The 25552-nt window shown below is 36.1% G+C and overlaps 1 protein-coding gene across 2 annotated transcripts in view; it reads left to right on the forward strand.

Annotated features, from left to right (window-relative positions):
- The window catches only part of LOC123319555 (tachykinin-like peptides receptor 99D), a 709883-nt gene that overhangs the window by 301404 nt on the left and 382927 nt on the right, over positions 1 to 25552 (forward strand). The window contains exon 1 of one of the 2 annotated variants that reach the window (XM_044906601.1): positions 4356 to 4616. The exons of the other annotated variant lie outside the window; for it this stretch is intronic. The gene's annotated coding sequence lies outside the window, so the exon portion shown is untranslated. Of the gene's footprint in view, positions 1 to 4355; positions 4617 to 25552 lie in introns of those variants that run through there. 2 annotated transcript variants of the gene reach the window in all.

The raw sequence follows: 25552 nt of genomic DNA on the forward strand, positions 1-25552 counted from the left end.
TTGTCGATGCTACAGATGTCTCTGTGAATAGTCGTTGTTGCGGCATATGTTTAAATCTAACATATTTTCAGTTGAAGATTGGTTCTCAGAGAATTTCTCCGATTGTTGGTTATTTCGAGTTTATTTTAATCGATTATTGGATACGCTGAGCGGATGTATATTCTGAGAATTGGTTGCATTATTATTAATTATTCATACTTGTACCTGTCTCTTTGAAGTAGAATAATTTCTTTATTGGATTTGGCAACACAAAATCTTCTTATCAATAAGCCCGCACAACACCACGTAAGTGATGAAAATTTATGACGAAATCGTTCTATCTAGATGAATAACTTTTTCAGAGGGTTTTTCCTTTCTGTGCTGTATTACATCTTCATCGACTTATTGTATTCACCAGCTATAAATCAGTACAGTACCTGTTCCTAATTCGTCGACCTGAGGTCATCGAGGTTTATAGTAGTGAGGAAATTGGTGGTAGCCATCATTTACTATCCTTTTGTGGATCGATTAACATAAGAAAAACTGTCAATATTTTTTATTGTATGCATAACTACCACCGAATTATTATCTTGTCGCATTTGATATCTTATTGTAGATTTGTTTGTGAACTAAACGCTGGCGTGCGCACTTCAGTATACAGGGCCTACCAGAAAAATTATATCGATACTGGATTCATTCAGATTAAATACACCAGATATTTACAACTTTTGTTTCGTGATTTCTTATGCCTAATATCTAATTGTGAGAGTGATAACATTTCTATTTAAATCACGTGGCGACCAATATACAAAAAGAGCTAGCTGGTGCCGACCTCTCCCTAATAAAAAAAAAATAACTAATGATATATTTGAATGTAATGATATTTTTCTTCTGGTATTTGGTTGTTTCTATATCTCAAGTATGCTTCGCGTTTTTCTCTAGCCAGAGCTTTTAGTTCTGGTGTATACCATTGCTTGTTTTTATAATTTTTATTAGCTCCAACCTTTCTCAGACCCAGAGCCTCAAAAGCTGCGTCGGTAATGTTTGTTTTTATCTTTTCCCAGCACCTCTCTGTGTCGTCCTGTTCCGTGATGGTGTTTGATTCTATTTTTGCGATAGTCGGGCTTGGCATAGTGCCTTAGTTGTTGGGTCTCTGATGGACTCTATGTTTATGTTCTCCTTTTTGGTTGAATCTGGTACCTTCTTCTTCTGAATGGTAATCCTCAGCTTACAAATGACCAAAAAGTGGTCGGATCCTATATTAGCTGATGTCAGGCTTTTTGTGTCCAATATTTGGGTTGGATGTATGGCCCTGTTCGATATTATATAGTCTATGGTTGAGTTTTGGCCTCTAGTGTTCTGCCAGGTAATTTTGTGTTGGGGCTTGTGTTTAAAAAAGGTGTTGTTAATTCTCATATTATAACGTGCACACAAATCTATCAACGCTTCCCCGTTCTCGTTGATGTAGTCCTCGTTAAATTTGTATTTTACTCCAGGTAGTACACTATTCCCGATTCTGGTATTTTGATCACCCATAAGTAAATTTATCAATGAAACAATATCTACCGGTCTGGTAGGCTAAATAGTTATTCCACTAAAAAGACTACCAGATTTATTCTGGAACTGAGAAGATAAACTAAAGGAGGCTTCAAATTGAAGAGACTTCCAAATTGACCCTGGTTTTTACAGGGTCTACGAGATGGCCTACTAGACGCTTTTAAAAATTTGAACTCAATTTTTCACTGAAAATTTGCATGTGCAGAATTTCGATTTTTTCTTCTCTTCAGAATGAATATTCAAAAAAGTGTTCATCGTTTCCTTAAGAATCTCACAAGTAAAAACACTGTACCTTGAAGAAGTTTGACAAAGAAAAGATCGTATGAGACTACGGAACTGATCTGTTAAACACGCCCATTTCTCTATTTCCTAGCAATTAAATGGAAGAATTTGGATTCAACTTGATGATGGACATTGAAAATCTGCAAAATATGTTATAAGCAAGCTCCAATGTGGAAAATTAAATATGGAGCTTTCCTCAGTTCAACAGCATTTATTTAATTATTAATTAAAGGGTATCTGAAAAGATTGGACGATGCCATATTCAAAAGATGAGGCGATACTTAACCTTTAACTGTTTTCGGACAACCTCTGTCTGAGAACATTTTAAATTTGACAACGAAATAAGTCAGCTACTCCTGAACCAAAAAATTTTCATTTTGAAATCAATACAAATTAAGAAAGGGTATGTAAGATTCCATTTTGTTTTTGATTTTTTGATCGCCTATTCTAAGAGACTAAAAATATCACATGAAAAAAAAGCCAACAATTATTTCCGTATAGTGGGTACGAATGGAATCACTTCGTTTATTTAACAAACCCCTGAGGGCTTTCCAAATTTAATCTAGCATGAATGGAAATCTGGAAGAAAGGTACGTAGATATACGAATGAACGGCTAACTACTAGTGCCGGATATCAGATAAAAGGGATGTTCCATCGCGACCCAACCGTAATAATTCACAGGGTAGACCCGAAACCTCTCAGCTTCTCCATTCATCTAGCAGTTCCTGTGTCCAGGGAGCCTGTTTCGGAATGTGGTGAATTCTTCCATTTTTCAATAATGGCACGATGTTAGTAGACGTCTTTTCCAGTTATGATCGAGGGGAGCTTAGGGGCGGGGTAAAATATTCCGACATCGGCCAGGATTCCGCATGCTGCTCATATCCATAGTATTGATTTATCACAAGCAATTCCGGGTGCTCGAATGTTAACGAAGAAATTACTTTTTTTATAATTTTCGACAAGGAAATTGGAAAAATGATGAAGTGTGGTAGGGTTTTTCATATTTAATTTATTTATTTATTTAACCGTTCACCGAGATATAATATACAGGATGGTCCAAAGAAAACAACACCTCGATTTTCGGACAAATGAAAATGTGATAAATCACTGAACCTTCAATTTCTGATCCGAGGGGAGACAACTCTGAGGCGATAGTGAAAGAGGCGATGTGGAATTTATGTCCAGAATATTTGTATCCGTCATATTTCGAAGGTATTGAGTAGTTAAGTTGTTATTTTGTGTCCAAAAAAGTATTAATTTTTTGTCGTATAAATTATTTTTTTTTTCAGAAATGTATACGATACAAAAACAGAAACAAGGAAGGAGTACTGTATATACAGCACTCCAGTTTAAGCGCCTATCCGGGCGCATCGAAAGAATTAAATATAAATGGAAACAAGATCGCATGAGACTACCATCCTCCGTTCGGAGGATTCGGTGCGATACTGTACTGACTAGGGAAAATGATTCCGAAACCGGTCTACAGCACTTGAATGTTTCGACTTATCTGGGACCTCCTATGATAGTTCATGCCTCGCATTACTGGAGCCATTTAAATGGAAAGTATACGGACCATATTTTTGATTCACCTTACGATTTCACCTCGTGAATTTTTGAGAACTTTACAATACTGTCAAAGCGATTTTGAATTTGTTATCGAATCCAAATTTTGCAGTCTGTTTAAAAAAGGGTAGAAATGATAAAATATTTTTTTAGAAATAACCATTCTGCGCGAACAACAGCTGCTTTATTTAACGAACGACATTTTGGAAAAAATGTATCTGCTGCTTACGTTGTGAAACTGGTTACCAAATTTGACGCTACTGGTTCAGTCGGAAGCAAAAAGAAAGTGCATAACAGAGACGAAGTGAGGAAACTGGCCGTCTTAGGTTATGTAGTAATGGATACGATTTCTAGTACTATGAAATTGTGTTTCACGAAACACAATCATGAGAATCCTTGAACAACATCAATTCCATCCTTATAAGATACGATTGGTTCAGGAACAGAATCGCCAGTTCCGGTGTTATGAAGTGGTCAGGAAAATAATTAACGGTTATCAAAACTACATGTTCGATATCTGTTTTTCCGACGAGTGTTCATTTTACCTTATCGGCATTGTAAACCGGCATAACTGGAAATGAAACTGCTATTTTCTATCAAATCTGTTATCCATCCTGTTCATTGGAGTTTGATAGATAATGAAAAAGACGAGGTTTTCGTGTCTGCTCCAAATTCTTTATTAAAAATTGCTACATATGTTTCGGCCCTTACAAAATTAGGGCCATCTTCAGGCATATGTTTGAAATTATAACCGAAGTTATCTGTCAAGAAAAGATGAAAGACTTTCATCTTTTCTTGACAGATAACTTCGGTTATAATTTCAAACATATGCCTGAAGATGGCCCTAATTTTGTAAGGGCCGAAACATATGTAGCAATTTTTAATAAAGAATTTGGAGCAGACACGAAAACCTCGTCTTTTTCATTGCTATTTTCTACATTTCCATTTTAAAGCCGGAAAATCGAGGTGTTAAATTTGTTAAGTTTTCGTTGGACCATACTAAATATGCTAATTTAAATTGGGAAAGGGCTGTTGGTGCTGAGCACTATGCCCTCCTGCAATCATTGGAAAATTTATTTCTACAAAAGCAAACAGTTCGTCACGTAGAGTGCTGTAGTTATCAATTATTTCATACGACTAATGATTTCAAGAATTAGTCCACGTTTTGTTCAGTGAAATTGAAAACTGATTTTTAAATACACTAAAGTCCCTACTGTACTAGAAAATTATTGGTGTAAGTATTTTGGCTGATATTGTATGAATATTCATTTCGTATCTTCATGATTCACATACTATGATGATTTATGATTCTGATTTTTAACATACTATGATAAGACTATGGTTTTCTAACTCGAACATTTCTACTGCAATATAGAATGGAGTTCGTCACCCAAAACAGCCGAATCTGTAACATATTCAGCATAATTGAATTCTTCTGTACGATGAAATTCCTATAGAGAGTTGAAATGCGAGTTTGAGTCTTTCCATTTGAACAAATCTTCATGACGAAATCGGGGACATTTTCAGGAATATGGCGTGGAATTATTAATGAAGTGAACCCACAGTCCGTGCACTTAGTTTGAGTTTATGAGCAAATTTGGTTAGATTATGGGCGTTGTTGAGTCAATTTGGTTAGATATATATTTTCCTAGAATAAGTAGTAGTATGCATTAGTTCAGATGGTGAAATGCTTTACAAACATTCTCTTCAACGATTTATTTTTTGCGCAGCCAAAAGTCGAAGCAGGGTTCTTTTTAATTTCCCTAATCACAATTAATTTCAGTAAATATAAAATCGGACCATGGTAAATGAGATAATATCGCTATACAAGCTGTCCCAAAACTAGTGAATCAAACGTCACACCACGATAGAGTAGACCAAATACTATTGAATGACACCAATATTAGTTCAGCGAAAATGTACCGTTTCCAAAATAATCAGAATTTTATGAAAATACCTAAAGTTGATGATTTTCGAACTATTTTTTTCAATCCCAGGGCCAGTTTGTGACAAGGGATAGCGATTTTAAATCGAATTAATCCTAGATTATTGTTTTATCACACCTAATTAAAATTATTCCAAGTAGTTAATCGAAAACCCAAGTAAATGTAAATTGAAACGATTGTTTTTTCTACATTATTTTCATTACTCAGAATAAATCCCCTCTATAGGGGTGATAATATAGGCGAAAAACGCTGTCCTTAATCACAAATTGGCCCTGTGCTTAGAAAAATAGACCGAAAATCGGCAATTTCAGGTTAGACTTATTTGGAAACGGTACATTTTTGCTCAATTAATGTTAGTGTCATTCGATAGTATTTGAATTACTCTACCGTGGTGAGACGTTTGATTCGCTAGTTTTGGGACACCCTGCATACACAACTGTCGAATTGTTCGTACACAATAATAAAAAGAAGGAAAAATGAAGTTTCTTCCACACTTTAATATTGCCCGATCTAAGGTGTAACTGTATCTCAGCAAGAATATGTTACCCCTCCTCACTGCAAGAGGAAAGGAATTCGTTCGTTTCCATTTGAATCGACTTTTAAATTGAGTAGATTTCTGATTCAGCGTTGTTGAGATGTGACAAAAAGTGAGTGCTTCTATTCTGGTGAATTATTGTCTGCATTCAATGATTTTTATTTCATTTATCTCAGTAGTTTTCCTTGTTTAGAAATTTTATTTTCAGAGTTTTCTTGTTCATGGTTTGATGATTTTATTTTTTTTTTCATTCATTTCTTCAATTGTCAGGGTATACATGTTCCCTTTTTGTCCCTATTCTTGTTTTTAGTTTCTTGAATGTTCTTTCGGATCATTTATTGAACAACAGAAAGTTATGTCTGTATGTTTCGCGTCCCCAATATTATGATGAAAGTATTGTAGCGGGTTGCTTGGACAGGTGTAGCAGGTAAGTATATACTAGGAGTTCACCTAACGTTTCGCCAACTTTATTTTGGCTTCATCAGAGTCTGAAAATACGGAAATTATAATTTTGCAGAAATTTAACATGTACAACATTAAAATTTAAGTCATTTAACCATACAATATTGAAATACACGACAGCACAATTACACAATTATATCAAAAACACATCTTCACAGACACAACGGTATTAAAAGGTTTTATTGGGAAACACTTACAGTCTCTTATTTTTCACTTTTGTCAAAATTCTTAATCTCGGAATCATGAATCGAGTACACGGAGTAAGTTTTATATAAATTTAAATTGTTTAAATCAAGAGTAAGGATTTATTTTTCACCACGATGCAGTCAGACTACGTTCTACCTAATGAAATGTCATTATTAGGTCGTTGTTAAAACAGTTGTCTGTTGTCATACGATCAGTACACCGCCGCTTCCACTTCCGTCCGCTGGATGCCGCCCACGTATGTTCTATCAACCCCGCACAATCTTTTTATTTAACCCCTCTTTCTTCTTTATATTTTAGTATATGAAATGTCAACTCAGTAGGACTTTATACATTGTGTTCAACTTCGCTGTGTCTGTTTTGAAGTTGCAGCTGTTTTTGTCTTTGTGAATCTCCAATATTTCCAAGATTTCTCTCTTTTCTAGGACATGTTCCGTTGCCATTACCTTCACGTTCTCGAAATCAAATTCGTGTTGGAATTCCTTAGCGTGCTTTGCGAGTGCTGTGGTTTCTTTATTGTTTTTAATATCATTAGCGTGTTGTTTCGCTGGCATGTAGCAGTATTGGCTTGTGTTACCTGTGTATGTTATAGGGCATTGCTTACAGGATATTTTGTAAACTACATCTGATTTGTGCATGTTATCTGTTTTAGATTTTAGCTTTGTGTATATTTGATTGTAGTTATTCTTCTGGTTATATAAGCCTAGTTTTATTTTATGTCCTTTCAAAGCTGTTTCTATTTTCTTGTTTACTGTGCCCACTGTAGGTAATTTATAATATTTGACATCATCATCTTTGTACTTTATCTGATTGCTGGAGTAGAAGATCTTGTTAATCAGCTGTTCTGGGTAATTATTCATTTTTAGTAATTTCTTGATTTTATTAAAATTATTTTGGTGGAATTTTTTGTCACTGAGTATCATTACCAGCGCAAAATACAGAATCCTCAAACTCAGTGACAAAAAATTCCACCAAAATAATTTTAATAAAATCAAGAAATTACTAAAAATGAATAATTACCCAGAACAGCTGATTAACAAGATCTTCTACTCCAGCAATCAGATGAAGTACAAAGATGATGATGTCAAATATTATTAATTTCCTACAGTGGGCACAGTTGACAAGAAAATACAAACAGCTTTGAAAGGACATAAAATAAAACTAGGCTTATATAACCAGAAGAATAACTACAATCAAATATACACAAAGCTAAAATCTGAAACAGATAACATGCACAAATCAGATGTAGTTTACAAAATATCCTGTAAGAAATGCCCTATAACATACACAGGTAACACAAGCCAATACTGCTACATGCGAGCGAAACAACACGCTAATGATATTAAAAACAATAAAGAAACCACAGCACCCGCAAAGCACGCTAAGGATTTCCAACACGAATTTGATTTCGAGAACGTGAAGGTAATGGCAACGGAACATGTCCTAGAAAAGAGAGAAATTTTGGAAATATTGGAGATTCACAAAGACAAAAACAGCTGCAACTTCAAAACAGACACAGCGAAGTTGAACACAATGTATAAAGTCCTACTGAGTTGACATTTCATATACTAAAATATAAAGAAGAAAAAGGGTTAAATAAAAAGATTGTGCGGGGTTGATAGAACATACGTGTCCGTGAAGTTAGCACCCACTTTTTCGAAAATGAAGAAATTTTTTTTTGCATTCGTTAGTAACTCGTTAGTAACTATTTGTAACACCAAAATTTTCGTTTGTACCTTAAAGATACTGGTAGAAAAACACCGCATTCCGCTGGGTGCTAACTTCACGGGCACCCATTTTTCGATTTTTCGCGAAAAATAAAATACACTTAGGAAGTCCATCGTTAGTAACTATTTGTAACACAAAAATTTTCGTTTGTAACCTAACCTATAATAGGAAAATGACACCCCCGCGGTGCGATAATATGCCAGATGTCGTAAGGTGGTAACGAGGGAGAAGAAGAGAATGGAGACAGCATGTAGAGAAGAGAGGTTGCAGGACGATAGACTCGCCAAAGCCGCATACAAGGAAAAACCGAACAAAACTAGACCCTTAGGAAGACCACCGAAGAGATGAGCTGACTCCTGAACTTCGTCACAGGACATCGAATGAAAAGTTGGAGAAAACAGGACATTGTCCTAGCAAAAGGAAGAAGAAGAAAAAGTAGAGTACTCCAGTGCCAATAATCTCACGTTGAGTATCCCGAAGTGTGTCTCATTGCTTTTTTCTAGTGGATCTAGAATTAATTCAGAGCAGATTATCCTTAAAGTTGGTGATGAGCGAATTCCGTTTGCTAACAGCTGTAGGAATCTAGGAATCATTTTCGACTGCAGACTGAGATTTGTTGAGCATGTTGCGCTGCTCGTAAAGAAGTCGTAACTTGCACTGAGACATCTATATAGGAATCGGCGTATTCTGCATTTTCGTTCGCGTAAATACCTTTGTGAGTCCCTTGTGCTGTCTATATTGAATTATGGCATGATATTGTTCTATCCTTGCTTGGACTCCACAACTAAGTACCGACTTCAGAAAGTTCAAAATGCATTATGTAGATTCATATTCGGTTTGCGGAAGTTTTCCAGGATCTCTAGTAAGATAAAGGAATTCCAGTGGTTAAAACTCGATGGCTTGTACAGATTGCAGCTTGCTGTTTCAATAAAAAATTTTTGACTTCGTCAAACCCTCCATATTTGTGTGATAAGCTCATCTTTCGAGGAGATGTTCATGATGTGTCTGTAAGACATAGGAATAGGCTTATGTTGCCCCGATTTAGGTCAGCCATGTTTCAGCGATCCTTCACGTTTTGTGCTGTCAGTGTATATAATAGCTTTAAGTACCTATTCGATAGTTACTCTGTGAATGGTGTTAGGAAACATTTGAGAAGACACTTGCTACTTTCTCAGAATAGTTAGGTTTATTGTTTTTGTAGTATAGTATAGTTGTAGTTTTAGTAGAAAATTTTTTTTTTCCTCTTGTTTTGTTATATTATATCAGAATTTATTTTTGTCGCATTTGTTTTCGATAAAATTATTGTAAGAGGTTAAGTAGAATAGCTATAGGCTAAACTTCGCCTTATGATTGTATTCATAGAGTACAAAATAAAGGCCCTTTATTATGACTTTAGCCTTGCGGCTTTCACACTCCTCTCCAGAGGAAAATTCACTTATCCCAGATATCTCAGATATCAAAAGGATTAAGCTCTGTTGGAGCCCTCTCCAGGTTGTCGGGCTCGCGGTGGTGGTCGGGTCCGGGTCGCTTCTCGCCACCCCGCTGCAGGCTGGATTCCTGCTCCACCCGCACTTCCTGTCGGCGCAGACGGTGTTCCTCTGCATTCCCCATGTACTTGCGTACAGTTCTCGCCGTTCCGAGCAGTACCGCCTTCTGCATGACTCTATAGATATTTTCGTCCAACTGAAGTTTCCTCAAGTTCTCTAGTAGTTTCTTCGGTATCAGGCCTGTAGATGATATGACAATAGGAATGGTCTTGATATCTTTCAGCTTCCACTGTCTTCTGGTCTGTTCCTCGAGATCTCTGTATTTTGAAATTTTTTCAGTGTGCCTATCTAGAAGATTGTTATTATTCGGAATTGCCACGTCGATGAATAGTGCTCTGTCCTCATCCTTATTGAGCAATATGAGGTCTGGTCTATTGTGGGTTATTTTTCGGTCTGTGAGAACCGTGCGATCCCAGTAGAGCTTGTGCTGTTTGTTTTCCAGCACAGCATCCGGATGGTAATTGTAATAAGGAACCTTTTTCGATGTTAGAAGTTGGTGTTTTCTTGCCTGTTTTATGCCTAGATACTTGTATGTGTCTCCTTCCTTTAATGCTTCAATTTCTGCACCTTCCCTGAGTTTGAACGTACCATCTTCTAGTTTTCCTCTCGTTATGTTTAGCAGTCGACATTTTTCTAGTCCAAACTTCATTTTGATGTCTTCCGAGAATCCTTCCACCATTTTCAGCATCAATTGCATTTGTTTTTTGGTAGATGCGAAGAGTTTCAAGTCGTCCATGTAAAGGAGATGATTCAGTTTCATCATAGTTCTACTGCCGCTCTTGATGGAAAATCCGTAGTCCGTAGAATTCAATCTATGAGACAAGGGATTCAGGGCCATGCAGAACCACAGAGGGCTCAGCGAGTCTCCTTGGAAAATTCCGCGTCTTATTGGAATAGGTCCTGTTGTAATGGAGCAATCTGCTGCTTTCATTTGAAGACTAGTACGCCAGGTTGACATGGCGTTTTTCAGGAACTTAACAATATTGGGATCCACCTTGTAAATCTTCAAGATCGTCAAGAGCCATTCGTGAGGTATAGAATCGAATGCTTTTTTGTAGTCTATGTACGCAGCGTAAAGATTCCTTCGCTTGGAGAACGCTTGATTGCAGATAACTGAATCTATTATTAGTTGTTCTTTGCACCCTCGGCTGTCTTTGGTGCATCCTTTCTGTTGCATGGCGATGATGTTATTCCTTTCGCAATGGTTGTGGATTCGGTTTGAAATGCACGATGTGATTAATTTGTACATCGTTGGAAGACATGTGATTGGTCGGTACTTGGATGGGTCTTCTGTATTCCTTTGGTCTTTAGGTAACAAGTATGTTTTGCCATGTGTAAGGAATACTGGCATTCTGTCAGGATTTTCAATGACATCATTTATTGCGGAGGTCAATTTGTCATGCATGATCCAAAGTTTCTTGATCCAGAAGTTCTGTAATCCATCAGGCCCAGGTGCTTTCCAGTTGTGCAGTCCTCTGATAGCTGATTTTACTTCTTCAATTGTGATCATGTCATGCTGCATCGGCTCATATTTTATAGCTTCAGATTTTTCATCTTCAATCCATCCGGTATTTCCATTGAACTGAGGTTTTGTTGATAATTGTTCGGTCCAGAATTGTTCAATGGCTTCCTTTGGTGGTAACTTTCCATGTTCTCCATCCGACGATGTGAGTGACCGGTAGAAAGATTCTTCCGACTTTTCGAATGAATTATTGTCTCTTTTCCGGCTATAATTGCTTTTATATCTCCTCAGGCGTTCTGCATACAGACTTAATTTTTGCTTCAGAGTGTCGAGGCAATGGTGAGCTGTAGCATTCTCCGTCTCTCGTTCTGTGTGCGTCCTGTTTCTATCCATGATCTCTTTGGCAGCTTTCACAACCTTTCTTCCTCGATTCCCGTTCAAGTACTCCGTCAGTCGTCCAATGTCTCTTCTTAGCCTTTCTGTTTTGTGTTGGAGACGTTTCTGCCATGCTGGCTCATGTAATTTGTGTAATTTTGGACCATCATTGTTCGTTCGGCGAATTTTTGCCCCCATGGTTTTCGCTGTCGTTAGCGCTGCACAGTGAAAAACTAGATGCAGATATTCCAATGAACTTCCGTTTTGTAGGTATTCAGGTAAAACGTCCTTATTCAAAATGTCGATTATAAGTGACAGTTTCTTGGATGTATTGAGTCTTGGAGGTGCTACTCGATGAAGAGGATCTGTTCCTTTCAGTTCGGCAAAGTATCTCCTCATGTCAGAGTCAACTTGTCGGCTGAGCTCTTCCCTATCGTCCTGGTGTTCAGGCTCACTTGCGTTGTAAGATGGACTTTCAGTATCAGTTTTTTCTGCCTGTTGTTGCCCAGGCATGTGAATTTCATCAGAGGTGTTCATTTCTCAGAATTACCCGGTACTGGTCTGCCACTCGTTGTTCAGTGACATTGAGATTTGGGTAGGCGTTGCAGAATTCCTCATGGAGCCTTTTTCTATAGTTGTTCGTGTTCTGCCCTAGTCCCGTGATGGAGTTATATATGCGCACAATAGTTTCATTCATGGACGTTGTCCACTTCATGCGCTTTCTAACTAACCCCGCTTGGGTGAGCACTGGCTTAATATCCTACGCAGCACCTTCAGCGGTTCGAGTCGGCAATTGAATTGGACTCGTTGGTTGCTGTTGTTGCTTTGGAGCTGTAGCTTCTTATTATAAGTAGAGTCAGCGTTGAGAGCGGCTGTTTAGGAGTAAAAAAAATGCGCATATCATGGTGAGGAACGAATATTCTTTGTGCTCTGTTTGAAAAGTTGGCCTCTGAAGAAAGAGAATACATTTTCATCCTCCGTCAGCTTGTACCTGAATGTGTTCAATTTTCCATCAGTCTATACGGTACAATGAATAGAAATTAGCAGGGAAAGAACGTCTATTCGGCCTGGCATGAGCATCTAGATAAAAGCACGGAAAATACAAGAATTGGGGTCGAAGGAGAGGCTTTCATTAATTTTCCTTATATTCTAAGAATAGCTGAATGATGAAGCCAATCGTTATTTTTCTTCCGGTTTCTAATTTACGGACAAACTAAAAGGTGTTTTCCTTTACGTGTACCTATTCAAGTTTCGAATCTTTTCTTGCAGGTTGTATATTTAATGCTGTTTCAAACGTTTTGAATTTTACTTGCCTTCCTTACAGCAGGAATTGAATTCGAACTGAAATTTCAGTGAGATTACAGCAAAAACATCTCAGCGAAAACTTTCTGATATTGAGCATGTTTTTTCGCCTTTTTTGCAGGAGATGACAACGTTTGATGAAATCAAACGAATAGACTTCTCCGAAATTACAGGCAAGTTTGAACTGATCAAAATTCAAAAATTTTTTTTTGTTTTTCTTCCAAATTATTGATAAATCATCACAAAAATTTTGGGACAGAAAAAATAGTGAATATGTTCTCACTTGTAAAGAACAATCAATTAATTCTAAGAAATAGAGTTATTGCATCTTCAGGTGGGTGACGTTTTGCTATCCTATGGGTGTCCCACCGAGAGTGCCCATTAAAAGTTTATGGAGAAATAATATTTGGATCTGTTTCAAATTTTGTATGAACATATCAGTCAATTAGAACTTCATTTCTGGAATATTTTCAAATAGCAATGACTTCCTGGTGTACCTTTAAATTACATATTTATTTCATTTACACTTCCTTATAGTCATCGTGAGTAGTTTTCGAATTATTCACTGTTTTTTGAAAAAAATCACGAATGCACTGTGGATTTCATAAAAGCGCAAGGCACAATCTCAGATCTGTTTTTCGAGCTTCGTTACCGTAAACATATTCTACGTCGTTATGTAGAGAATATAACTTTTTGATATACAGGAAAATCAAATGAAAGTCTCAAAGTTGCAATACAAAAAAAGGGCAAAAATTGATTTTTTCAAATGAAAACACTGTGTTTTTCACTTACCTATTAATTTTCGAGAAAAAAACAAATAAAAAAGTATTTAAGGTTTTTCTATATCCACAATATTCCATTTTCGTGATATTCGGGAATAACTTTCAGCTAGGAGCATGTAAGGTATCATGGATCGCCCATTCATAAGAATCTCTGTGACTATAGTTCAAAATATTTTTCTTGGCATCTATTAATGACAGTTCTTTGAACCATGTCACAGAGAAAAATACATCATATTTAGTAACTAATTGGCTTCCGGTAAACAGTTATTTCCGAATATCTGGGAAGTGGAAAATTTTTTCCTTACAAATTGATATGTGAGTGAAAAAATAGTGTTCCGATTCGAAAAGAAATCGATTTTTGGCTTTTTTTGTATTCTAACTTTGAGACCCTCATTCGATCTTTCTTTATTTTAGAAAGTAATTTTCTCCACATAACAACGTAGAATATCTTTTCCACAACAAAGCTCAAAAAACAGATCTGAGATGTGCGTTGCGCTTTTAGGAAATCCTCAGTCTTCTACAAATCTCCATTTGTGATTTTTTTTCCAGAAACAATGAATAACTCGAAAACAGCTCAAGATGGCTAGATGAAAATGTACATAAAATTCAATTCAAAGATACATCCGAAAATGTCATAATATATAGGGTGATCCATTTGAAATAAGAAATTCGGTGCCATTTATATTTCAGATAGTACACAAAACATTTTTATTCTCGAACTCAGTCGCAAAAACGAAAAAAATTGCAGGAAATGAAGTTTTCAAATTCAACGAAAATTTCTGTTCGAGCGACATACAACAAAGTTCTGGGGGACGTATCGAGATTTAATCGAATTCACACCCTTATAAGATCAAGTGGTCTGCATTCCACGCCCTGGTACATAGGCTGATTTCGGTCTCATGTTCAAAAAACATTTTTAAAAATGAAGTTCTCAAATTATTAGTCCTCAAATTATTAGCGAAAAACAACAGCTATACCCCTAGCATAATAAACAAATTTATTTTCAAAAAACAACAAACAAAATTGTTATTTTTAATTTATCCACCTCAATTTAAAGATGAAATCAAGAAATTTATGGGTCCGTGAAGTTAGCGAAAAGTTGAAAGCACTAATTCTGAAACTATTTTGAATATTTAGTGCTTAATTAGTGCCTATTAGTGCCGTATAAATCTTTGACAGCACCATTGTAGTTTTTGAGAAATTGATAATTCAAGTTCTTGGTGCTGACTTCACCCTCAAAACCAACATTTTCAAATTACCATGAAATTATTATACTAATATTTAGTGCTTAATTGGTGCCTATTAGTGCTTTTGGAACCAATTGAAAAAAATGAACGGTTTTCATAATATCACAGATTATTTCCTGTTGTGCTGACTTCACGCCCAGCACCAACATATTGGAATTTCGTGAAAATTTTTGTTGCCATAATTAGTGCTCAACTAGTGCATATTAGTGCTTTCAAAACCGATGCGATATCATTTTTAGTTTTACAGTAATTGCCTGATGCTTTTCGAACAAGTGTGAAGTTAGCGAAAAGTTTGACACTCATTCTGAAATTATATCAAATATTTAGTGCCTCATTAGTGCAAATTAGTGCCGTATAAATATTTGACAGCACCATTGTAGTTTTTGAGTAACACGAAAATATCTTTTTTGATACCGCGTAGCCATCTATGGAGAGGTATGCGAGTCATTCTCTGCAATAGATTCGTCGTCAGTGCGTCATTTTATTATCACCTAAAGCGGCTCACACATATACGACTTGGGGCGCCAATCTTGATATCGAAGAATAATTGTAATAATTGATTTAAGGGGGCACCAAACTATTTTCTGAATTATTCAGATAATGTTTATATGAAGTGAAGGTTCTTCTTCCCAGATATTGCCTAAACTCTTTTTCCTTTTTTAATAATAATAATATTTTTTGGGTCATCGAGATGAAAATAGAATATAGAGTGTATTATATGCTTAAAAAGAATATCAGAAGAACTGTATTATTTTTCAATATGGAAGTACGAAAATTCTAACAGAAAAATGTGCTATGAAAATAGACATATTATTTATCCCCTATAAAAGGGATAATAGTAAAATATATTGTTATGTATATCTAACCAGACATATGAAAAATATGAAAATGAAAATGTCTTAATACGTAGGTACATAACGAAACATAATAGCAATATTTTGACAAAAAAATTCTCAAACATAAACGATGCAGCAACAAACTCGAAAAAACGCAAAATTTTCAATATGTAATACAACAAAAAAATGATGACGAGAAGGCAGTTTACAAAAATTTCAGCTTCATTCAAATAATGAATGTGTGTAATTACATGCTACATATCAATCATTTAATAGGTATACCTATACAGGGTTGGGATAAAGTTTGGCACCAAATTAATATCTTTGAAACAAAACGGGCGATATTTTTGAAATTTGGCAGCTGAGTGTAATGGACCACAGTGCATCTGATGAGCATATTTTCATTAATGAGATACTTCCGGTTTAACCGGAAATGACAAAACTTTTTTTTATTTAAATGGGACACCCTGTATATTTCTGCAGATTCTGAAAGTGCACTTCGTTTCGGATCTGTCCATATCGTGTTCCATGTAAAAATTATATGTAAAAAGAAGAAATTCAGTCTTTTTGTACATTTGAGAAAAAATCCATTCAAATAAATAAATCGTTGTTATTTGTATCAATAGTGAGAAATAAGACGAAATACTTTGTATTAGATAACTCTTTCTGCTTTTCATGACGTATTTTTTATGAAAATCTTCAAAATTACCGTCCGTTCCGTTTTAAATATATTAATTTGGTGCCAAACTTTATCCCAACCCTGTATATATTCTTCCCATTGACCATTGATCCTAATATTTTCTCTAAAATTAGCTGTCTCGTAAAATATGAGTTTCATTATGAATGATTAAATTAATTTCGATTCCATAAAGATAAATAGCTATTATTATTATTCCAGATAATAAGATGAGGCCGAAGCCTATGAATCTTATACATAAATGACACTTTAGACATAAACAAACTGAAAACTATTCTAACAAAGATAAAGAGTCTAGACGGTTTTCCGGCAAAAAATTCCACCTAGTGAATACCCGGTTGGGCAGGAAAAACTGTCTCGCACGAGTTCGACACACCTCGTGATAGAGTTTGAACTGGTGACCACGAAGATTATTGTCATTGATGCATAACTAATTGTAATATTCTCAATAACATAATATTCTATGATTGGTCTGTGTGCGCATGACCTGACAGGTCCAGTGACTGGAGACCGCCAGCCACACACTACATTGTAAAAGTTACCGTTGGAGTCGATTAATAAAGTCAGTTGAAAAAGCCTTTTGAATACCATACTATGCAACATGGCGCTGTCGGTGAAAAACTGAAAAATATTAATAACAAATTGGTTATAATTGACAATTACGTGAAAGTAGTGAATAAGAACTATTTATGCCAGAGGATCGCAAAGATAAACGTGAAATTAAGACTTCTGTAACCCGGAAGAACAGTGAGATCGGCATGGCGAAGTACATAAAACCAGTGGAGGCTCTGGTATTGAGTGGGACTCTCAATGCAAATTGGAAGAAATTCAGACTAAACTATGAAATATTCTCAACGGCAGCGAATTTGGATGCAAAAGAAGATAAAATTAAGAAGGCGACGTTCTTGAACGCAATTGGATCTGATGCTTTGGAATTATATTTGACCTTCAATCTCCCTGATGAAACTACGTATTTGGAAATAATTCAAGCTTTCGATAAATATTGTTCGCCGAAATAAAATGTTGTATTTGAAAGATATAAATTCTATACCAGAAATCAAGCACATGGCGAGCCCTTCGATAACTATCTCATGGACCTCAAGAAGTTGGTTAAATCATGCGAATTTGGAAATCAAGAGGCGTCGATGGTCAGGGACAGGATCGTTCTAGGCGTATGGGACAAAAATCTACAAGAAAAACTTCTTCAGATTGGGAACATGGAGTTGGACAAAGCTTCAGACCTATGCAGATCGTGGGAAGTGACACAGGAACAAACGAAAAAATTACAAGTTGGAACGAATGTGACTGATGTTCATTTTGTGAAAAAAAAAAGTACAAATCATCAACAAACCATTTTTCGAAAAACCATAATTCAAATGCTTCTAATTCTAGAAACAAATGTTCACGATGTTTATCTCACCATAAAATTAAAGCATGTCCAGCATATAACAAAAAATGTAATAATTGTCACAAATTGAATCATTTTGCTAAAGCATGTAAATTTCGAAAAGTCAGAGCTATTATTGAAAATGATAATGATATAAATTCTGAACCTGATAATAATTGTGATGATTCTAGCTCATTCTATGTGAATACTATTTCTAATATTAGTTTTATATCTAGGAAAAGCTGGACAGAGAGAATTAGAGTTGGTGGTATTCTTGTCGACTTCAAGTTAGATAGTGGTTCAGACAGCAATATTATACCGTTGAATATTTATAAAAAAATGGATGAGTCTTGTAAGAAGTTAAAACCTACCTCAATAATATTAGAAGCTTATGGAGGTCAGAGAATCAAACCTCTAGGAATAATTGATTTAGTCTGCGAACATAAGGGTGAGAGAGGTGTATTTCCGTTCTTGATTTTAAGTGAAAATTATATTCCAATACTTGGTAATGAAACCTGTGTTACAATGAATTTGATTAAGAAAGTAGAAAGTATTGAAAATAATGTTAGTGGTATTAGCCGAGAAGTTTTTCTAGAGAAACATAGTAGTTCGTTCAGAGGTATCGGAAAATACAGAGTTCCATATAAGATGAAATTATAAAGCTGTTATGAATCCTCCACGAAGAATTCCTTTGAAATTAAGAAAACAATTTTCAGAAACTTTGGAAGAATTGGAAAAACTAGATATTATTGAAAAAGTGAATCAGCCTGTTGAATGGTTGAATAATATGGTTATTATTGAAAAGAAACAAGGCAATTTGAGAATTTGTCTGAGTCCCTTGGAATTAAATAAATATTTGATTAGAGAGCCTTTTGTAATGCCTACTTTAGAAGATATTTCGGAAAAATTATGTGGAATGGAGTATTTTTCGGTATTGGATTTCAGTTCGGGATTTTGGAATGTTGAGCTAGATGACTCAAGTAAATTATTGACTTGCTTTGCAACCCCTTCAGGTATCGTTTTTAATTGATTTTGTTTCAGAGATTGGGAGTGAAAGCCCTAAAAGGTTTGTGAAGAAACCCCTTCAGGGCAAATATATTGTTTTAAAAGATTAGCATATGGCCTATCTGTTGCACCCGAAGTTTTTATGCGATACACTTATCAAAATTTTGGAGATTTACCGGGAGTTTTTATATATGTAGACGATCTGTTGGTTATGGGTGAAACACTTGAGGAACATGATGAAAATTTACGGAAGGTATTAGAGCGTGCTAATGAAGTCAATGTAAAATTCAATCCATCAAAATTTCAGTATAGGTTAAAAGAAGTTAAATATTTGGGTCATATTTTTTCAGAAAAAGGAAGAGCAATAGATACGGACAGATTAAAAGCCTTGGAAAAATTGGAAATTCCTAGTAGTAAAAAGGAACTGATGAAGGTTCTTGGTTTTATCAATTACATGAGAAGCTACATTATTAATTTGTCCGAATTGACAGCTCCTCTACGTCAGTTGATTAAAAAGGATGTAATAGTTATGTGGACAGATGAGCACACTAAAACATTTGAAAAAATTAAAAAAAGTATTTTGGAGGCCCCAATCTTACAAACATTTGATGAATCAAAAGAAATCGTCATCGAAAGCGACAGTAGTCAAAACGGATTGGGATGTTGTTTGATACAAGAAAATAAACCAGTAGCATTTGCTTCTAGAAGTCTCTCAGACACAGAAAAACAGTATTCAATGATAGAAAAGGAATTATTAGGCTTGGTTTTCGCTTGCAATAAATTTCATAATTACATTTATTCTAGAGATATCAAAATTAAAACTGATCACAAGCCACTTTTATCTATGATGTCAAATGAAATTCATAAGATACCCTCTGCAAAGTTACAGAGAATGAGATTAAAATTACTAAATTATAATATAAAATTGGAATATGTTCCGGGAAAATATATGTATCTATCTGATTATTTATCTAGACATTTTCTTGAAAACAAGGGTGATGAAGAAAAAACTTTGAGTTAAGTTATTCATACTATTAATGTCAATGATGAGAAAATTAAAGAGTTCCAAAAAGAAACTAGAGAAGATGCAGTATTGAAACATTTAATCGATGCTTGTAAGAATGGTTGGCCTTCACATAAAACAAAAGTCAAGGATGAAATCAAATTTTATTATCAATTTCGAAATGATATCACATTGGATGATGGTATTTTGTATATGAATGATCGTATCATAGTTCCAAGCAATTTAAGAACACAGATGTTAGAACTTCTACATGAATCTCATTTGGGCATACAGAAATCCAAATTCAGGGCTAAACAATTATTGTATTGGCCAAATATGGACTTACATATTGAAAATTATGTTAGTAAATGTGAGATCTGTCAACTCAATCAATCTAGACTTTGTAAAGAACCGATGATCAAAACTGATTTGCCAAATATTCCTTTTAATGAGGTTTCATGTGATATTTTGGAATACAATGCAAAAAATTATTTAGTTTTAGTAGATATTTATTCTAAATGGATTGAATTGATTACTCTGAAAAATAAGTCATCTAAAGAAATTATTAATGCATGGTTGCAGATATTCTCAAGATTTGGCATACCTAAAATAGTAATAAGTGATAATGTACCATTCGGTTCATATGAATGTAGAAAGTTTGCATCTGAGTTCAATTTTGCAATTGTTACTTCGAGCCCTCATTATCCAAGAGGACATGGACTAGCTGAAAAAGCGGTGCATATTTGTAAAAATATTCTTAAGAAGTCTCGGGATCATACTGATATTTATATAGGTCTTCTAGAATATCGAAACGCACCTGTAAAAGATTTGAAATTTTCTCCATCACAACTATCGCAAAGTCGAATTTCTCGAACCAAATTGCCCATTGCTGAAAAATTGTTGAAACCTAAATTGAACGCTCAAGTAGAAAAACAATTTCAAAAGAAAGTTAGTAAATATACAAAATTTTATAATCGTAGCAGTAGAATAAAACCTGATTTAGAAGAAGGAAATCGAATTATCTTTCGTAAAGATACGAGTTGGATAAAAGGTTTCATTGTCAAGATGGGGAGTACGCCTCGCTCATTCATTATTAGGGCAGATAATGGTAAATTCTATAGACGCAACAGTTCACAGATAAAACTGTATAAAGAACCATATCTTGAAGTTGATGAGGATATCACCCCTCAAAATACTGATAGTCATTATGAGGTTATTCACGGACAGGAAAATGTGAAGAATGAATCAATTGTAAATGATAATATGTTCGATTATTCCCATAGATTGAGATGTGGTAAAGAATACAAAAGCACGAATCAATTGAAAATGGTATGTTCAATTGATTCAAATAAACTGAAATGTGTGAAGGAGTGAAAGAGAAAATGAGAAGAGACATTTGAAATTGTAATTTAAGATTAAGATTTAGGTTAAGATTTAAATTAGGTTAGGGCATAGGTAAAAATAAAAAAATAAAAAAAAAAAATTGAATAGATTCTGATATGTATCATTACTAGTAGCTTGTAGCATCATGTATTTTTAAGAGGAAGGAGATGATGCATAACTAATTGTAATATTCTCAATAACATAATATTCTATGTATTCTCAATAACATATTATAATATTCTATGATTGGTCTGTGTGCGCATGACCTGACAGGTCCAGTGACTGGAGACCGCCAGCCACACACTACATTGTAAAAGTTACCGTTGGAGTCGATTAATAAAGTCAGTTGAAAAAGCCTTACGAATCTTTTGAATACCATACTATGCAACAGTCATTTATAGTGAAGATGTTGCCGAGGTTGCCACCAATAAAATTATGAAGTACGCGAAAAGTCATTATCAGGTCTCCACGCATTCTACGGTCGTGAAAACTGCCAAGCCCGAACATTTGAAGTCTCTCCTCATAAGATATGGCCGAACTAGTTGTGGCGCGCTGTATTCATTCCGAACGGTGTTGGTCAGAAAGAAGGTGTGGGAACCATGCAGGGCCAGCGTATTCCAAAATCCAACTATATTCCATATAGTTGCCTACATGTATCCACTGAACATCTAGGAAACGCTCGTCGTACCATGTACAGGATCTTGTTAGCTTTCGATGATATGTTGCTAACGTGAGAAGTCCAGGAGAGATCCTCCGTTATGGTCACACCAAGATCGTTATGCTCTGCAGTCGCTTCAATTATCCTGCCATCAATCAAATACTGATGACGTGGATTGCCCCTACCAAGATGAAGAACTCTGCATTTCTCTACGTTTAGGGGAAGAAGCCACCTTTGACACCACTGAGTCAGCAGTAGCAGGTCATTTTGAAGAACCCCAGGAAATCCAGCATCATAGAGCTTGAGCTCTATGCTCAAGGTCTCTACGCTTGAGGTCGTCTGCATATTGAGAGTAGAAGGATGAAAGTAAAACCGGTAGATCTGAGATGTATGCCAGGAATAGAATGGGGCCCAACACAGAGCCCTGTGGGACGCCACTGATGATCGCCCTAAAGTCAGATAGGGAATCACCAACCTTGACCGAGAAATACCTGCCAAAAACGAAGGATCGAAGCCATTCCAGGACGCCACCTCTCACGCCAAAATGCTCCAACTTTAAAAGCAATCGATTTGAAAGGACACGATCGAAGGCTCGTGAAAGATCCAGATAGATAACATCTACAGGTATACCTCTGTCGGTGGATTTGCTCCAGTGATCGAGACATTGAAGCAGACATGTGATCACTGATCGTCCCGGTAAGAAACCATGCTGGTGCTCAGGTATGATTTTGTTCTCAAGCAAAAATTGGAGCAACCTACTACATACTACTCTCTCAGCAACCTTGGCAATGATAGGAAGGAGACTAATCGGACGGTAATTGTTCGCAGACAGTTTGTCCCCTTTCTTGAAAATGGGAGTAACCCTGGATAACTCCCATGCAGAAGGCAACTGGTCAGAACTGAATGACAACTTGATGATCTTGGTTATTGGTATCGCGAGAGAAGCGGAGCACCTCTTCAGCACACTGGCCGAGATATCATGCAGGCCTGGGGTGGTGGATGGGTCCAACTCGTTTAGAAGCTTCAATATCTCTCCCTCGCTGACATCAATAGAACACAGAGAGTTAGTATTACGAGGTGTCGAAATTTGTGGCATAGGGTCGTCCGTTTCCACGGAAAAGGAATTGGCGGAAGTATCGGCAAAAATAGCAGCGCATTCAGAGGTGTTAGAACACAGATTACCAGTGTCATCCTTGACAAGAGGAATCGATACCTTAGAATTGAGAGTCTGGCGGATATGCTTATAGAACTTCTTTCGATTTTTTGGTAGTGCCAAGAAACTGTGAAACATTTTTCTAGCATTCTTAATTCTCAGACTTAGTGCATTAGAGTAGCGACGATGAATAATGTAATCTAGTTCAGTCCAACTGCGAAGATAACACTTCCACAGTTTCTTTTTGCGACGCTGCATGGAAAGGATCTCATCTGTTAACCAAGGTTTAGATGTGACGGAGTTGATTAACTTGTTTTTGGTAAAATGAAATATTGACTCCCTCAGGCGGGTGCTGAAACATTGCCACGCACAATCGATACTTTTGCTCACCAGAAGATTCTCCCAGTCAATTTTAGAAAGGTGGTCATTAAGTGAATCAAAATCGGTAATTGATATGTACTTCTCCGCAATCCCTCTGACAACAGAAGGGGTGAACTGAATGTTAGCCACGATCATCACATGATCGGATCTACCAAGAGGATCTAGGTATCTAGTATCAGAAACCAGATCCGGATCGCTAGTCACCAGAAGATCAAGAAAAGATGGAGTTTGGCCATGTACAATTCGTGTTGGTTTGTCGACAACCTGATGAAGACCACATTCGTCAAGCAAGGCAACAAAACGCCCGGGAACCGAATTCAAAGAAGGTGGGGTATCGGCTAATCGGCCATTGTATTTCTCTGAAGTTGAAATCTCCTGTAATTAAAACATTGGAGTAAGATTCCGAAATATGACGTACATGATCCAAAAGTATTTCGTCTGATGGGGATGCATGAGGTCTATAAATGCATCCAACACAAATAGAGAACGTAGACGAGGATATGCTGAGAAACAAGTTGTCGATGTGTGGAATATCATAGGAGAGAGCGTTTATATTATAGATTTCGGAAATTTCATCACTCAAGTATATACAGACACCATTATAGCCGACATTGAGAGAGCTGTCACAGCGAAACAAGGAGTAACCCTTTATACTGTAAAGCTGATCGGGAAGTGTGCTATGCAGCCACGTTTCTGTTATGCAAATAATATCGGGATTAAGAAGATCAACATTCACACACAATTCATGGAAATTATTTTTCATTGAACGAGCATTTGTGTAAAGGAGAGTCCACTGCTGTAGGGCGGATGGGTTCAATTTTTTGAAGCAGATGCTGTCGTCAGACCAACCACTCTTGGCACACCTTTAACATACTTAATGGTTAAGTTCTTTTCGCCATTAGATTCTCGACGCCTTAGTTCCTCTCTCGCAAGTTTTAAACAGTTAGCCTGGCTGGGTGTGATATCGTCGGAAAGCTTGATGTTCCGGAAAGTCTGTGAAAACGCTTGCACGGCTTTATTCTGCAGGATTTTACGAACAAAAATAGGATTTGAGAAAGTGATGGCCAGGAGTCTAGGGCCACGGGAGGACTGGCCAAGACGAGTGTAATGAACTATGTTTTGGGAGTAGGATGGCAAGATGTGGTCGATAATCTGCTCCACAGTACAGTTCTCGGATGGGACATCCGGATACTCAGGGACGTCAGGGCAATGATGTTTTGCGAACGGCGTACTCTATCAATAATTTCTGGATACTCTATTGTGGTATTGGTAGGTGGCAATTCCTTGAGAATTTCCTCCTTCAACTCTCGTGCAACGCCCTGTAAGTTGGGCCAATCTATTGAATCTAGAGTCTTCCACAGACTTAACAAAATATTCGTATCGAATTTGTCTAGTCTGTCTAAGATCGTATTATATTATGACCACCAAGTCAATCTGGATTTTCTTGAGTTCTGTAATCTTATATCGAACAATGTCGATCTACAAACGTTAAAATAATAAGCTTTGTGAAAAGTTTTATCTGCCCATGCGACCATGCGAAAAAACCATACCTAGGAGTTTCTGTTTGATATTCTCATTTTAAGATCAGTACGCAACATTTTACTCACTTCCGAATATAAGAGATAGTGAGAGGTGAAATAGATAGTCTTTCCGGAAATTCAATATTTTCTTCATTTTCTTGTTCTTCCGTTGGTAATGATATATTACTTCAATATCAATATCAACTGCAGAGAAGTGTTCCAGATAGGTACGGAAAAGTAGAAAAAACAAACTGATTTGCGTGATATTTAACCTTCAATATACAAGGACAGTTGATCATATTAAGCAAACGAGAAAATAAAGAGGAAACTCAGCTCACGATTATCACATTAATCGAAACTCCAAAAATATACTCTTCATTTATCGAGTGTGATATAAAGATAGCTATTTATCTTTATGGAAACGAAATTAGCTTAATCATTCATAATGAAACTCATATTTTACGAGACAGCTAATTTTAGAGAAAATATTAGGGTCAATGGTCAATGACCCTAATGGGAAGAATATATATAGGTATACCTATTATAAGATTGATATG

The sequence above is a fragment of the Coccinella septempunctata genome, chromosome 8 (genome assembly GCF_907165205.1).
Source record: "Coccinella septempunctata chromosome 8, icCocSept1.1, whole genome shotgun sequence".
Taxonomy (NCBI): Eukaryota; Metazoa; Arthropoda; class Insecta; order Coleoptera; family Coccinellidae; genus Coccinella; species Coccinella septempunctata.